We start from the raw sequence: 3,829 nt of genomic DNA, 5'->3' as shown, positions 1-3,829 counted from the left end.
GGTTCCAACTGTTACCCTGGCACAGCGTAGAAGGTTCTCCTGCGTTATATTTCGGACTTCTAGACACAAGCAGGTGGCCTCTCACAGCGTCAGCAAGACAAGGGTTTCTGTCTCGTTCCTCCTTCGGGTTTTATTTGTTGCTCGCAGGAGAGATTAATTGTTACGGAGGCCGAACTGTTTTTCGTATGTGCGTCCAGGTGATGCGGGCAGTTGCGACGAGGTCAGCGAACCGCAAGTTCCTACGATCGCGACGACATTTAACTGCACAGTGAGGGACGTGGGGGCCTGCTGGTCCTCTGTAGAATGTCATTTGCATAATAGTGTCCCCTATACACTTGCCGTGAGCACGTTCTCTATGAACCTTCACGCACTAACTCTAAATCCACCTGTAGGAGCTGTGGCTAAGCAACAATCGTATATACAGGGTGTCACAGCTATCACGCAGCACGATTTTAAAGAAAGAGGAACGGCGTTACGCGAAGCAAACCTAGTGCGTATTGTTTCCAGTACAGTGGAGTAGCCGCCAGTAACTTTTTCGTTACTGAGATTTAATTAATTAATTGTAATTAATTATATAACTCGAGAAGTACTGTCTTAACTATCAAAGTGTCAATGAGAAAGTTGTAGAGCAACATGAAAAACTCCCGATATAGCTCAATACGTGCTACATAAATGTGTTTTTCAGAGTGTGAAAGAAGCCCGCGAATACACGCAGATTCGCCGCACGACTGGCCTCTCGAGGCACTTGGCGTGTATTTGCGGGCTTCTTTAATGCTCGGAAAAACACTTTTATGTAGCACGTATTGAGCAACAGAAAGCTGTATCGGGAGTTTTTTCTGGACGACTGAGAGAAGCTCTTGATTGAGACGACTGAGAGAAGCTCCAATTAGCTCTTGATTGGCTATCGGTTGGCTATGACGTCACTGCTGTGCGTCATCGGTTGCGCGGCGGCGGAGGAGCTAGGCGGAGCGAGGCGAAGCTGTGCGCAGTGACGCCATCGTTCAGCTAGGTTTGTTGTTCGCGCGTTACGGACGGACGGTCGGCCTAAACAGCTCCGCTGTTAAAAAAAATCCTTTAAATTTTATCCAGTGCTGGGCAGAATCGAACCCGCGTCATGTATAATATGCAGACGATCTTGCCTGACGCAGACACGCCACGCATTGACTTCGCGGTGGTGCCGTCAGGTGGCGCAGCCTGTTCAGAGGAAAGCGCGAGGGAGGATCGAGCCCGCATATATACACTGCGTCGCTACATTGCTTCAACACTAATCGCGTTAATTTCGATATAGTCACCCTGAGATGGTATCTGCCGGAATTGATTGTATTGCAGATATTGCGCAGGTGGTTTCTGTCACTTCCATTTTTTTTTGTGTAGATATGCGCAAGCGCGTTTTTGTTCCGAAAGCAACGAACCAGTTGGAAGTAACCGTGCTATGGTCCTCGTCTCTTTCATCGTCCAAGTCTAGTGTTCGCGCCATTAGGTAATTGTAATCAATAAAAGACGCCTGTGTGTGCGCGCGTGCGCTCATGGAAATGCAGTTTCTGAAAACCGCGAATGATGGACCGCAACCTTCAAGGCCACATTTTCAATTCAAATGGCTGTGCATGTAAAACACTTATGATGAAGGTGACATTCGATCGGTATAGTATCCAATCTTGGTGATATGCTTATCTTTACCATCCTTTTTGAGCGGGAGATGCATTTGGGTTAAATAATCCCCACTGAAGTATATATGGACAGTGCATGTATGGTGCCTGTTCTGTATGTGTGATTGTGATATCGTTGTAAACGTTAAACGTAATCCGCGTGCATTTTGGTGGAAGGCACATTAGGGGAAAAGGTGAAATTCTGAAAGGTCACTCTTTCAAATGGGTGTACTGGACCGCTTAAACACAGGGTGTTTAAGCGGACTAATACACCCATTTGATAGAGTGAATACCCTTAAGGGTGCAACTTTTCCTGAGTGTCTAGTATATTCAATTTCTTCTGACATTGAGTTATGGCCAGATGTACGGTGTTGCTACCAATATTGAAGTCCAACTGTGCTGGAAATAGGAGCGATTCCTGAAGTCTATACTGGCGGCCGCAGGCGTGCTGTAGATAAGCCACTTTGGAATACCTCTTGCCTTTTTTTTTTACTTTACAATACAAGCTACGCAGTTCACGGACTCACCTACTTATTTTCGTCTGTGGAAGAAAATGAATCTTTCTTTCTTTAGCCTCATTTTCTCAACAATTTCTTTTTCTACTCGAAACATCACAAGAAACACACTCCCAGGTAAGCCTGTATATATGGTTTGCCGCCATCATCGCCGACCGCAAGTATGACTTACGCAGGCTGCACACCTGGTTGGCTGCCGGGCTGGGTCACCGGAATTTTCCACGATGGCACTAGAACTGCGCGCGAGCGATCGACGAATATAGGGACCGGTGAACAAGAAGCGGCATGCTTCGAGAGAACACCTGCTTCTGCTGGCTGATAGATGGACAGTTTGTATTGCGCTTTTATCGCGCAAAAAAAAAAAAAATGCGGCTGCTTCTGCTGGCTGATAGATGGACAGTTTGTATTGCGCTTTCACCGCGCAAAAAAAAAAAAAAAGAAATGCGGGCAGTGGTTATCCGAGACGCTTCGCTCCTTCCTATGCTGGCTGTTGTTAAGTGCACGAGGAAGGAGCCACGAAGCTTTGTAAAGAGAAGTTACGGAGAGAAAGAAACTTTATCGGCCTTAGAGAGACCCAACTCCGAGTCAGAAGGTAGGGGAGATAAAACTTAATATAAGGAAAAGCAGACGGGCACAACGCTGAAATACGACACGTGAAAGTGCCCAGAGAACCGGCAATGTACTTCAAGAGGATCGTCTGCTGAGCGAGTTGGCATTCTGTCCTTGAGGCAAGCTGCGCGAAAAAACTTAATACTAAGAAAAAGAAGACCGAGAAAATAATAATTGTACCAACTCGCTGAGCAAATGATTCCTTTCGTGCAGCGAAGGGGAGAAGAGAGAACAGATATTTAGATGACATCCAGTCTTGGGCGCGGAATGGAGGCCAGAAGTGCCTACATGGCGTCGGGGGATGTAGGAGTCTGTGCATCGAGTACTCAATAGGGTCGCGGGTCTGTGAGAGGTAGTAGGCCGAGGAAGCCTGCACTGCACGGTCGCGTATAAAGCTCATCTGGCAGTCGCACAACAAGTGAGAATTGGCAGGACAGCCTTCGCAGTTAGAACGCGACTGAGAGACCCTGTCTTGCAAGCTCTATATATATTGTGCAGCATGTGAGGAGGTGATGGCAGGGGCAGGGTTTGGGCCCACTTGACGAGAACTTTCTCTCGATGAGTGAATGAAACTGGGAACCTTCACGCGACACTTACGGACTATGTAGCACAGAAGGGACAAATTGCAAGAAACAGTATACAAAGACAACAGGTCACGCAAAAGTAACGCAATGGTAAAATGGAAATCACGTGAACCTTGTTAGGGTTTAGCAGCAGCAGCAGCAGCAGCAGCAGCAGCAGCAGCAGCAGCAGCAGCAGCAGCAGCAGCAGCAGCAGCAGCAGCAGCAGCGGCAGCAGCAGCAGCAGCAGCGGCAGCGGCAGCAGCGGCAGCAGCGGCAGCAGCAGCAGCAGCGGCAGCAGCAGCAGCAGCAGCAGCAGCGGCAGCAGCGGCAGCAGCGGCAGCAGCAGCAGCAGCAGCGGCAGCAGCGGCAGCAGCAGCAGCAGCAGCAGCAGCAGCGGCAGCAGCGGCAGCAGCGGCAGCAGCAGCAGCAGCAGCAGCAGCGGCGGCAGCAGCAGCAGCAGCAGCGGCAGCAGCAGCAGCAGCAGCGGCAGCGGCAG

General features: G+C 49.3%; 1 pseudogene; it reads left to right on the top strand.

Annotated features, from left to right (window-relative positions):
- Positions 1-3,037: 3,037 nt before the first annotated feature.
- The window catches only part of LOC119448847 (putative uncharacterized protein DDB_G0271606), a 13,131-nt pseudogene continuing 12,339 nt past the window's right edge, over positions 3,038-3,829 (top strand).

Source organism: Dermacentor silvarum, chromosome 4, assembly GCF_013339745.2.
Source record: "Dermacentor silvarum isolate Dsil-2018 chromosome 4, BIME_Dsil_1.4, whole genome shotgun sequence".
Taxonomy (NCBI): domain Eukaryota; kingdom Metazoa; phylum Arthropoda; class Arachnida; order Ixodida; family Ixodidae; genus Dermacentor; species Dermacentor silvarum.
This window is presented reverse-complemented; position numbering and strand designations above follow the sequence as displayed.